The sequence below is a fragment of the Macaca mulatta genome, chromosome 12 (assembly GCF_049350105.2).
Source record: "Macaca mulatta isolate MMU2019108-1 chromosome 12, T2T-MMU8v2.0, whole genome shotgun sequence".
Lineage (NCBI taxonomy): Eukaryota > Metazoa > Chordata > Mammalia > Primates > Cercopithecidae > Macaca > Macaca mulatta.
Window position 1 is genome coordinate 46,614,671 of NC_133417.1, and position 12,923 is coordinate 46,627,593.

Sequence of the window (12,923 nt, forward strand, 5' to 3'; positions counted from 1 at the left end):
TTCCCACTAACCTAACATGGAAATATGCCTGACCTACTTTAAAAGGGTCATTGCAATATTGCCTAATAGTGATAATAATGTCATAAGGTGCTGCAACAAGTTCTTCATGGAGACTAAATCACTTGATCTTCACAACAAATTTATAAAATAAGTATTGTTATCCCCACTTTGAAGACGAGGAAAGTTTAGAAATGATTTAACTTGGAATTTTCATGCCCTTGATATGTGATAAAGCTGATTTGTACCAGGTTTCTCTGACTTCATCCCGACGTTACTATAAATAAAAGCAGCACAGCCTAAACAATGACCATGTCCTCAATCATCCTCACCACAAAAACATATATATCCCCTTAGTAATTTTGACGCCACCGTAATGTAAAGCAAAACAAAGCAAAACCAGATGAGGTCCTAAATAACATCGTATTCAAAAGCCCAGAGACCAGGTCAGCTGAAAACATTGTAAAAATAGTTGATTCAATGTTACTGTCAAATTCTACCAGAAAACTAGCTGCGGCCTATATATTCTCTTACTTATCTTGTATTATAAGCAGAATATCTTCCATTTTATGGACGAAAATTCTGTCTATGGATTGAAATAACGAATAAGATAGAATGTATTTAGTTCTCCTTGAACTACCTGTATTTCTACCTTGTGAAAAATATGTTATATATCATAGCCTTGCTTTTTACAAATCTATAAAGCACAAATACCCTTTAATATAATGTTTTCCTTAATCAAATAACTCAACTCATGGTTTACTTGCAAGAGTGTTCCAGATACAACTTTACTAATTTATTCTTCCTCTCTCATCTTGCATTTTCAGCAGACTCAGTACAACCATGAGAAAAGATAAATTCCTACTAAAAGTAGGCTTAGAGATATAGGGTGCTTATTTGACATTTAAAATACAATTGTAAATGATCAATAAAGTACTCATACAACAGAATCACATGAAATCATCGAATAATCATGATGAAAAGCAGAAATTCTTCCTTTAGCTGCCATCTTGTGTCCCCGCGTGTGTGCGCCTAATCTCAGCTGGTCCACCAGAGACCCCTTGAGCACCAACCCTAGGCCCCCGCGCGGCCCCTTATTCGCTCCGACAAGATGAAAGAAACAATCATGAACCAGGAAAAACTCGCCAAACTGCAGGCACAAGTGCGCATTGGTGGGAAAGGAACTGCTCGCAGAAAGAAGAAGGTGGTTCATAGAACAGCCACAGCAGATGATAAAAACTTCAGTTCTCCTTAAAGAAGTTAGGAGTAAACAATATCTCCGGTATTGAAGAGGTGAATATGTTTACAAACCAAGGAACAGTGATCCACTTTAACAACCCTAAAGTTCAGGCATCTCTGGCAGCGAACACTTTCACCATTACAGGCCATGCTGAGACGAAGCAGTTGACAGAAATGCTACCCAGCATCTTAAACCAGCTTGGCGCAGATAGTCTGACTAGTTTAAGGAGACTGGCCGAAGCTCTGCCCAAACAATCTGTGGATGGAAAAGCACCACTTGCTACTGGAGAGGATGATGATGAAGTTCCAGATATTGTGGAGAATTTAGATGAGGCTTCCAACAATGAGGCAAACTGAATTGAGTCAACTTCTGAAGATAAAACTTGAAGAAGTTACTGGGAGCTGCTATTTTATATTATGAATGCTTTTTAAGAAATTTTTGTTTATGGATCTGATAAAATCTAGATCTCTAATATTTTTAAGCCCAAGCCCCTTGGACACTGCAGCTCTTTTCAGTTTTTGCTTATACACAATTCATTCTTTGCAGCTAATTAAGCCGAAGAAGCCTGGGAATCAAGTTTGAAACAAAGGTTAATAAAGTTCTTTGCCTAGTAAATAAAAATAATAATAAAAAATAAAATAAATAAAAAAATAAAAAACAAGTAAAAAAATAAAAAAAGAAAGGCAGAAATTGTATCAGTTACTTTTAATATTGAATAAAATAAATAATTGTGCAGCCATATACAAAACATACCTTGTGATTTTTCTTTAAACTTATGTTTACATTGTTTTTGATAAAGAACTTAATCTCCACGTTATTAATTCTGGTTTTCCATTCTGGACAATTTAAATTATTAACGGGGGTGCAACTGAAGACTTAGAACAACTCTGAATACTAGATGCCTCACCAAAATATACAGCTATAAGCAGTCACGTTACAACCTGCTATTTTGAAATTTTAGTAGTAAGAATATTAAGATATAATACATCAATTTTCCCCATAATTTCTCAGCAGACAATGAGAAGAAACCACTATAGTGATTAAATAGCTGGAGAGATTCAATTTTGAGGGAAGATTAAGAAACTAAATATGTAGAAGTTGGTTTGGTGACCACTAACTGAGAGGGGATATGGGTGACTGTTTTTTTTTTTTTTTTTTTTTTGAGACGGAGTCTCGCTCTGTTGCCCAGGCTGGAGTGCAGTGGCCGGATCTCAGCTCACTGCAAGCTCCGCCTCCCGGGTTTACGCCATTCTCCTGCCTCAGCCTCCCGAGTAGCTGGGACTACAGGCGCCCGCCACCTCGCCCGGCTAGTTTTTTGTATTTTTAGTAGAGACGGGGTTTCACCATGTTAGCCAGGATGGTCTCGATCTCCTGACCTTGTGATCCGCCCGTCTCGGCCTCCCAAAGTGCTGGGATTACAGGCTTGAGCCACCGCGCCCGGCCGGGTGACTGTTTTTATATTTGAATGACACCTTCAAAGACGGACATTAATGGTTTACCACCTGGTAATGGGCAATAGTTAAAAGACATAGGCGATGTTAAAATAAACATGCAGAAAAATCTATAATAATAAGGTAATGTAATAATAACCTTTTGTGTATTGTAGAACTGTCCTTATAAAAAATAAGATAGGTCAGTTTTCTTAATTTTAAGGGCAGTCATTTTTATAAATAAACATATCTTTTTTTTTATTTTTGTTAACCAGACATGTTTAAACATAACACATATTATTTTACCATTTTTAAGTCATATTATATTTTACATGGCATTCTTTCAAAATTAGAAATTTATAGTTGATAAAACAGTCATTTCTTCTCTACATTATTTTAGTAATTAAAAAATAAACAGTAATCAGCAAAAAATTTGTCACCGCATGCATTTTAACTTAAAAATGAATGTGTACTAGCTGGACTATTAGCTAATGGTTTATAAAATAAGGATCATAAAACACAGTAAGTCACCGAATTCATACAGCATTCCCATCTCATAGGTAGAGGGTTGCTGTTAGGTTCAATCTCATTTACTCTCCTTGTTAATGTTCTGGAAAGAGGCAGTAAATATGACATTTGTTACTTTCATATTACATTGAAACGTGCATCGAGAATACAATTTATTTCAGAAGCAAATATTAGACTACCTGAGAAGCACTGGAAAGTAAATATAGAGAGTTAAATGTAAAGATAACAATAAATGAGAATGTTTTCCAGAAAAGATGGTAGCAAAATGCGTAACATCATATGGGACTTGTATACCAGGTTAGATCCATGGGTAATGTCATATGGGACTTGTATACCAGGCTAGATCCCATAAGCCTGATTGGTAATGCTGCATGTGGTGCTACTCAGCCACCTGAACAACATCAAACATGCTTGAAAAGAATTAAAAGTCATCAATAGACTACAAAACTACAGATTTACTTCTATAAGAAATAATTGGCTCCATTTCTGTGAAAGTGGCTACAAATGGCATTCAAAACTAGAAGAAGACTAGGTGGTGAAACCCACAGTACATCACCAGGAGGAAGGTACAGCACCCAGCACTGTTGTACACTTTAATATGAGGGTTACTATCATGATGCTAATGCTAGCTTTTGCTTACGGTGCTTCTATCTTCATGTTTAGCACCAACATTCTCTGTTTCTGAGCTGTATAGTATTAAATTTGGTGAGGAGGTAGCAGAGTAGGAGCTAGAGGAGCTAAAAGTCATCTCTTGGAAGGACAGTTGCTGCTTCTGCAGAGAAAAGCTTAAAGGTCGGTGACTGCATGAAAGCATTCTTACTTGGTGCTTACATTCCCAAGCACATTTAAACTTTTTTTGGTGGTGGAGGGTGGCGAGGTAGGGGGCACTTAAAATTCACTCAGGGAGTGCTTCTGTGGAGTATAGAGTCTCTAGGTGCTGGAAAAACAGTGGGGAGCAAGACAAAAGAAAATCCTGCTCTCGCACATCTTACCAGGTAGAAAGTTTAGACAGGTATACAGAGGATAACAATAAAGAATGGTGACTGCTGTACAGGATGCTCAGAAAACCAATAGCAGGTTGGCCTAATGGACCCAAGAATCAGGGAAAGGTGTTCCTGAGAAAATATCAATGAAACCTAAAGGGCTCACTTGTTCTTTAAGTGAGATCCAGACATTACAAAATCGGTTGTACACTTAAAAAAGAAAAAAGAGTTGGACTATTTTTGCTTTTTGAAAGATTGAAACAGTTAGGTCAATCAAAATGGTAAATGGGTTTTCAAATCCACCTATCTTCAAGCCATGTTCGGTAGCTAGATTTCCATACTCTATTAAACCCCTTCTTTAATTTCTCTGATTATTTGACTAAGCTGTAGCATATTCCAAATAGAAATTATTCAATAGCAACTGCAGTATGTTTGTGAAGAAATTTCAGAAAGAAAAAAAAGAGCTTAGGGCATTAACTTAGAGCAGTGATTTTCAAATTTTGAGTACATGAAGTTCTTTACGGTATTTAATAAAAATTTGGATTTCTGCCCCTGCCCCATTCCTAATGAAATTATTATGAAGGTTTGCGAATGGGCTCAATATGTTGTATTTTAAACCAGGACCCAGAGTTATTTTGGTGCAGGTACTGCAAAGTCATACCTTGAGAAACACGGAATTAGAGGATGTGTTAACAGAGTTAGCTACTCTTATTTGAAGACAGCAGAGATAATTTATTCTCTTCTCTCATTCTGTCTTTCCTTCATCACAATCCTACTTAACCCACAGGAATTGGGAAGAAGTTTATCTGTAAACAGTCTAAATCCTATGCATAAGCATGAAGACAGAAATAAAAAAACAATATTTCCCATCCTGGCTTCACATTAGAATCATCTGGGGAGCTTTAAAAAATTACTGATACCTGGTCTCTCTTCCTAGAGACACTGATTGGGTCCCCAGTAGGGTTTTAAGTTCCCCAGATGATTATAATGCACATCAGGGTTGCCAACCACAGGCAACCAGGAAAGACAAACTATTTATTTAGCATTCTCTATGTTACAGTTCCTTTGTTAGATGCTATAGATATCTATACATAGCTGATTTTGTTTAATAGTCACATCATTTGTAAATGTTGATAGTGAACCCAATGATTCATCACTCCAAGGGCACAAAAGGAGAGTCAGGATTACAACTCTGAGCTGCTTAATTTAACACCTGTGTTTATTTTTAATTAGTTGATTTTCATTTTTACCCTCAATACAATTTTTTTTTTATATTTAACCTGTACTATGTTACAACACTGGATCACCTCTCCAGTGCCAAAATATGCTTCTGCATGGTGGCATAGCCTTCCAGCCAATAGTTCTATTTTAGAGATATTATAATTCTCCAGTGTGCAGTACTTGGCATATAGTATGTACACAATAATGTCAGGTTTTGAAATGGCCTTTCTAGTAGTGTTTTTCAAGCATGTGAATATTTGCCTCATTTTGAGCTTTGTTGCCTTCTAAAAGTATGACGAATGGAAAATGAAAGTGTTGATACTAGAAATGGTAAAACTGAAGCAAAACTGGCATTATGAGGCAGCCCAAATGAAATATATTCTAAGTTTCCAAGGCACATTCCTTTGTCATCTGCTAATTTGCTTTGTGTTAAGAAAAGGATTACATCAAAGAATATACATAATATCGTGGAACTCTACCTTTGAAACTCATATGTAAATATGAGGTTTAGTGTGAGAACTAAAGAGGACTTTAGATATTGCTTTATGCATCAGTACATTTTCCTGCCATCTAAGGGTAAATTTCTATTCATTAGGCTTCTGGTAACTACACAACTTCCTAGAGAAAAATTAATCAAGAAAATAGTGTGGTTATTAAATTTCTATTGACATTTTTAAAACTCTGGTAAGATACCTTCAACATTATTGTAACATTCTACTCAAATCCTCTGTAAAAGCTGGTATTTGTTTATTCCCCACTGGCAGAGTGTAAACTCCATGAGAGCAGGTGCCTTGTCTTTTATTTATTTATTTATTTATTTACTTCTATATTCCCAGTGCCTGGAATAGCATTGATTTATCAAAATAAGAAAGGAAAACACAAGAGGAAGCCTCATCCTTAATGTTAAAATTAGTTTCTTTATTCTAAAATTGTAATCTCATATGACCTAAGAGAATAATACATTGAGCTAACATTTTTTTTCATTAGAAATGTATGCTAATTTTTACATGTAACCCATACATTATTATGTGCACACTGTTGGGCCTCAGAAAATAATAGCCTAAAGTGAAGGCCTCAGAAGCAAAAGCTTTTCTCTTACCTTCTCCTGCCCTATTTCTCAGTCCCTTTCTACCCGAAGGCTAGCCATAGAAACCAGAATCCCTCTTGCCCAAGGTGAGTCATAGAAACCAGAATCCCTTTTCCCAAAATCAAGCCATAAAACCTAAAAATATTACATGAACTTACCCTCCCCCTTTAAGGAGAACTTGTGCTTGATGCCAAAATGAACTGGAAACTTCTCAGGGAATTATAGGATCAATGTGAGCTACCACATAATAAAGGAAAAAAAAATTCTGATAAGGTACCTAAGATGTATTTACAAAGTCTACTCTCAATATCTTACTGCTTCAAATTTCCTCCTGATGTCCCCATATTTATTAAGGGCATCAACAACTAGGTTTGAAATTTTGATATCATATCTCCTCAAGCTTCTTCTCAAATTTCTTAGAATCTAATTCTCCTCTTTGTTTCCTGATTGGCATCTGAATTTACTGCTCTTGGCTAAAACCTCAGTAACTGTGATTGGACTCCTGCCTTCCCTGGATTGCCTGGCCCCAAAACATCATCCAAACTTGTGTAGAAGCTAATCTCACTAAAATGGATCTGAACACATTACAGCATTGCTTATAAACTTTTGATGTTTTCTACTATCCATAGAAAAATGTCCAAATTCCTTATTATTTCTTACGTCATTCTGCCACATCTGGTCCTCTAACCGCATTTAGCTGCTTGCTGATCCCTGAACACATCACTCACTTTCTGCCCGCTGTCTTTAATCACATTTTCTCACTACTCCTGGTGTGGCATGCTTTACCCTTGTCTGTATGATGGACTCCTAAGCATCACAAGAACAACTCAGCATGCCACCCCTTCTAGGAAATCATTCCAGATTCACAGACAGAATTATTCCTTCCATTCTTATGTCCCTTGACTCAGAATATCTGGGTTCACATCTTGATGCCATTACTTAGAATCTAGACATCCTTGGGAAAGCACAAGAAACAAGGTTACTGTTATCCCCAAGAACCTGCCTCAAAGAATGGTTGTGAGGATTATATGGGCTAATTGAGGCAATCATTTAAAATAGTGCCTGGAAGATAAGTATTTAATAAATGATATTAATTTTATTTTCAAAACTAATCTACAGGCTTCTTAATGTTGCATTGCCCTAAGACAGTCTTCTCATGATAAACTATAAACTAACATGGGAAGCTGACTAAACGTCAGTGCTTTGTTTGTATTCGGGTTTCTAGTGCCAAAAGCAGTATCTGGAATAACTCAATTTTCAATATTTATTTAGTCCTCATTGTTTATACAATTTGATGCTACAGTGAGATTTACAAAGAGACAAATGTGATTGCCCCAATCCTCTAGTAGCTTATAATGTATTTTTGGAAGTGAATAATATATAGACTGCTAGAAATTATGTTATTTGTTTTCAAAACCAAATGCCAAACCACCATAGAATTCTTCAGACCAAAGACAGTGTGAGGCGTCAAGGCAGGCACAATCCCTGATGATAGAAGGAACTGGGGAATATCCTTGAAACAGGAGAACTTAGAAGGGTAAAATGATGATGTGTCCTAAACAAGGTATTTTAAGTGGGCGACACTGGGTGAAAATGTCATGGAGGTAGGAATGACCACAGTTAGATCAATTGGCTTAGGTAGAAGTTTTTGTAGTACCATAGTATACAACAGAGGTTACCAACTACAACGCTTATAGGCAGGTGAAGAAAATGAGTGGAACAGGTGAGGTATAAAGCAATAAGAATGTGGAATTTCTGGAAAACTAGAGGGATGATCCCAGAAGCAAGGAGGCAGCTTCCCCTAAGCTATAATGTAACTGTTGTCCCCTAGGGATAGGTCCCAAGGTAGCTAGGGCACATGCTTTTAAAAATGAGATCTCTTCTGATTTTTAAACAGGAGTTAACTGCTTTCAACGTTTTATAAAACACTGTGTAAATCCAACAGATTATCTTTACCAAAGACTGCTGGCTGCCAGTTAGTAGCGCTTTGGAAAAGTTTGAGGTGGCCACATGTAGGTCTAATTCCCAGTGGGGACATGGATAAAAAATTCATAGGCTAGTAAGGAGCTAGTGAAGGTTTTTGAACTGTTTTGAAATGCTCAGAAATGTTTTAAGCATATTTTTCCAGAAAATTGTTTGCAGGATGGATTACTGAAAATAAAAGTCAAGATGCAAAATGTCCAGTGTGGAAATTATTGTCCTAACCCAGGTGTGAGGTATTAAGGCCCAAATAGTTGTGGGACTATAAAGGGAGTGATCTAAGGTTCAAAGTAAACCACTTGAGCTTCTCTCTAATTTTAGCTGATTCAAATTAGGTTTTTGTCTGCCCAAGTTGTGCTAATTGCTCCCATTTCTCTTATTTCTCCTTTAATCAAGGGATTTACATAAGTGAGCTCATTAAAAGAAAGTCATGCCTCACCAAATGAACCTTGCCATTCTGTGTAATAATTATAGCACAAAAGGAAAGGTTAATCTGATTATATATAATAGGATAAACAGAACATTTTCAACACCTGTGCTGAGTTGTCCTGGATGTTTCTTCGACGTCCCCTAACAAGTACAATCACATATGATTTTCAGTAAAAGTCATTTTTGCATTCATGGTTTTAAATATTAGAAAAGAGTAAGAATAAGCAGTTATTTCTCACTTAAGGAAAGAATACCATCTTTTAAAATATACAGGTGTTATAAGGAACCTCTTGGCTTAAGATTTTGCATACTGTTACAAAGACAACCGAGAAAGACAAATCTGTGCTTACTGTTTGGTGATAAAGCATAATTACCTGAATTTTCCTCTCCAGGGTGTTAAATTAAAAGGCAATGGTTAATCTACGGCTCATGTTAGCCTGTTTTTATGTATTAATAACACAATGATTACAGGTAATTCTCTTTCTTATGAAATTAAAAGCTTTCACAAGAACATCATTCATCTCAGTGATGATTTGCATGACTTCCAGGACAGAGAGAAAACCATTATGGATGTGTGCCAAGGAACTTTGGATTGTCGGCTCATTCTTTGAGTTTTAGAGGGATATTATTTTTAATTTTGAAGTCCTTTCATTCAGCTCCCACATACCAATCCCTGTCTTGAGCTTTCTGAAATGAATCCTGCAGCTAGTAATATCAACTAGAGTCATTTAATCTCTAAATCACACATCCTGAGTTTAGCACCTCCTACAGTGATATTGCTGAGGATGCATATAAGAGAAACCCTGGTGCAAAAATGGAAACTTTGGCAGGGGGTTACATTGGCCTAACTTGCTTTGTTCATTTGCCAATGAGCTGGCTATATCAGTTTAGATGGTAACTCGATTTTCTAAACCATACTCATATACTCCGTTGTAAGAAAATCTCTCATTACAAAGGATGCATGGAGTTGCCACTCCCATTCTGCCACTTTTTTTTTTTTTTACATTTTCTTCTCAATATTTTGCTGATTTCTTGCCACCTCCCAGGTCTCCAGTGATTCTGATGAGAGATTTCACATATAGTTTGATGGCAGAAACTCAGGCTCAATTAAAAATAAGCCAACTAAGTAGTCCATTTTAATGAGAAAAATGAAAAATGAGGAACTCAAAGGATTGTTAAGTAATATAATGTTCTTGGTGAATGACTTCTTTGCATTAATGCTTAGATCAGGAATATTTTTGAAAGTACATTCAGTGTCACGATGCACGGGGATTTTATTCCATTGCATTTCTGTTCCGTTTCATTTACTAACCTTTTTCTTATTCAAAATGGTATCAGTTAAAATGCTTTATTAAGCAGAACTTCTCTACTTCTCATGTAAGGGTGGTTTAAAAGATCAACTTGAAACACAACATGATATTTTGAAGTGCCGTCTCAATCATCAAATAAGTATGTACACTTTTATTATCTAATTCATTGTATTCAACGTAACATAAAACCCTCCAGGTTCTTGAATTTGAAATTTAAGATTTTAACTTTTCTTAAGGCCCTTAGAGAACCACGTAAGTTCAATTGCTTCTTGCTCCCCACTGCTCCCCTGCTGCAGCCCCACGTCTTCTTCCCCTAGGCGTTGTGTAACATGCATAATGCATATTGAGTTTGTACTTTATCTCCCTTGTTAAAAATAAGCTTAGCAGTCATCTCAGACTAGACACCTGAAAGCATCTGATTCATACTTTCTTCCTCATATCTTTGGTGTCCTGGCAGTAGTCTCTTCTAACCACATGCTTTCTCTCCAAGGATCCGCCCATATCTTCCCATGTCATCAACCATTATCTGGTATAATTGACTATATCTCTATTTCAGGCTGTTCATATGAGCTCCAAATTCCTATTTTTAGTTGCTTATTGGACATTTTCCTTTGGTAATCATCTGATTCAAACTCAAAGGACATAAAATTGAGTCCCTTATATCCTCTATTCTTAAAGCTGTCTCTTATAGATTATTGGTTACATAGTAAAAGGTTAATACTTTTTTTGAGCCAAAACATCTGCTCTTTGGGGAGTTTACCATGTACCATGTACTAATGTAAACTCCTTACATACACCACCTTGTTTAATTCTTATAACAAACTATGAGAAAATGCATTATTAACCTCATTTACAGGGAAAACTGAGGCATAAACACATAGAGTTTAAACCCAGGTAGTTTAACTCTAGAACCACTGTATTTATACACTGTAACTGCCTATCTATGATCAGAAAAAACGTAGGCTTGAATGTCAATTTCTGCTATGTGACTTTGAGCAAGTAACCTTATTTTTTTGAATTTCAATTTCTCCATCTACAGAATGGATCATCATATTTCCTCATAGGATTTATGTGGGGAAAGCCCTTTATATAGGGTGATCAATCCATCCCAGTTTCTCAGAGCCTTTCTCAGCTTCAGCAATAAACATTCCATGTCTCAAAATCTCCTGAGTACTGGGAAAATCATGAAGGTAGGTCACTCTACCTTTAAATGTAGGTAGTGCCTAATGATTGTTTTTTCTAACTCAAACCTATTTACTAACACATTGTGCTAATGCTGTAAACGTTATTCTACCAATTCCTTTCATTCCCATGGTTCCTTTTCTAGGAAGAATAAATTTAAAAATGTAACTACCATTTAGTCAGTGCTTACTATGTTCTGGATACTGTTCACCAACTCAGACTTTATTTTCATTCCACAGACAAGCTACAAAGGCCTAAGGAACTGAAGTGTCTCTTTCTAGTATTCCAATGATACTGGTAGGTAGGGGAGCAAGTATTGAAATGCAGGTCTATTTAACTCCAAATGGATGCCAAAGTTTTAAATATCCCTCATATTTATGATAGCTCCATTGAGCTAATCATGACTTTTCTGTTCCTAAAATAGTTCTTCAATAGCATGTCTTTCAATGATTATCATATTCTGCCCCCAACCCACATTTCTAGATTTTTCTTTTAATTAGTATAATAGATTCAATTTCACCATTCAATAAAAATTTGTTTCTGTTTAAATAGAACATGACTAAGTATAATCAGAAAACAGTCATGCTTCCCATCCTATAAACCTATATGGAAATTTAGGTAAGCTCGCATAAGTAAAGCCCAAAATCTTCAGAATGACCTTGGAGACCCCTTCATGCTATCATGCTTCCCTCCAGTGCAGTCTTTTCTAAGGTATGCTATCTTTCATTCTCGGTGGAACACTTGCTTTACTCAAACGCTGAGGAATAAATTAGGACACTTTCAAGTCTTTATGACCTTGCTCACGCTGTGCCTTTTGATTGGATTGTTTTCTCCACCGTGTAAATTGCTCACATTCTTCAAGAAGGCAGACAATGAGGCACAGAAGAGAGGCTGTGTCTCATTCATCTTTATGTTTTCAGTACCTAACACTACATAAGGTGTGTAGGAAATCCTCAGTAAACATTTCTGTGTTCAATTAAATGCATTGACTGTAGTTACTAAGCAGTGACAGAAATGAACTAAATTCTACAACTCAACTCTTAGTGTGGTGAGTATCCTTTTATACCAACCTGCTTCCAAGTCCTCTGGCAGACTGGAGAAAATCAATTAAATCATGTTTTCCTCCATTTCTTACTGAAAATAATTAGAGCTGCTCCTTGGCATTGCTGTACATGAAGGAAAGTATTCAAAGGCAGAAAGCAATGTGATCTTCAGAACACGCAAATGTGATATTGTAATTCTTCGATATTCTCTCTTAATATCTTGTTAGGCCAAAAAAGTATGGATTATGTAAAATTCTCAGAGCCTCAAAAAATTAAGAAACATATATTTTTAATCACTTCAAAATTCATTACATCTACAAATTAATACTAATATTTAGTTCTAATCACTGCTTAAAAACTAATAATATTTGATTCTATTCTATTGATAATTTCTAATTTCTGTCTTAGGCAAAAAGCCATGTTATCCCCAGACCTTTTATCAGCCAAGGTATATACAGTACATTATTTCAATTTATTCCTCTGTCTCTTTATC

The 12,923-nt window shown here is 36.1% G+C and overlaps 1 pseudogene; it reads left to right on the forward strand.

Moving 5' to 3' along the window:
- The first annotated feature begins 992 nt into the window (after positions 1-992).
- On the forward strand, positions 993-1,919 carry LOC704854 (transcription factor BTF3 pseudogene; annotated as a pseudogene).
- Positions 1,920-12,923: the final 11,004 nt, after the last annotated feature.